This window comes from Quercus robur, chromosome 12, assembly GCF_932294415.1.
Source record: "Quercus robur chromosome 12, dhQueRobu3.1, whole genome shotgun sequence".
Classification (NCBI taxonomy): Eukaryota; Viridiplantae; Streptophyta; class Magnoliopsida; order Fagales; family Fagaceae; genus Quercus; species Quercus robur.
In genome coordinates, this window is record NC_065545.1 from 4,856,697 (window position 1) to 4,857,377 (window position 681).

Here is a 681-nt window from a genome sequence, read left to right on the forward strand (position 1 = left end):
CAATTTTAACCTTTTTTTTTTTTTTTTTTTTTTTTGTCTTTATTAGAAACAAATTTATATACTATTGAATTATTGGTTTCATTTATATACTATTAAATACCTAACTTACTTTTCATCATGAACATAATATAATTTTTTTTTTTAATGAGGTACGGGTTTGAGGCTCTAAATATTTGTGTCTGTATCATTGTTTTTGTAATTTTGTGTGGGCATTTGGCTGCTTAACAACATTGCTTGTTTATACTTGTCAAAATCCATATCTATTTTACAAGCTGGGTTTTTGTTTTTTAATTTTTGGAGAACGAGATGATGAGGAATATGTTTCCCTATTGGTTTGATTGCAGATATGATGGCATCAATCATGTACTAGCTCTAACTGATTGTGGGGCCCAATAATTTGTGGCCCTGGCCCACTTTTACGTTGGGACCCAAGGCCCGAGCCGAGGAGGGATATAGCCGAGAACATATAATAAAAGTCCAAGTAACCTAGAGACATAGTCGAGGATGACTCTGTCCTCGGCATCCCCAAGGCTCTCCTGAAAGAAAAGACAAGAACGGTATAGGAACAATTTTGGGAAAAACCTAAAATATCTGCGTTGATAGAAAAAGGACTCCTGGACAGTATGGCGACAAAGGAAAAAGGAAAAGCTGCCATTACTGCCATTAAATACTCTGCACCTG

The 681-nt window shown here is 35.4% G+C and overlaps 1 pseudogene; it reads left to right on the plus strand.

Moving 5' to 3' along the window:
• The first annotated feature begins 299 nt into the window (after positions 1-299).
• Positions 300-386, plus strand: LOC126710659 (small nucleolar RNA Z102/R77; annotated as a pseudogene).
• Positions 387-681: the final 295 nt, after the last annotated feature.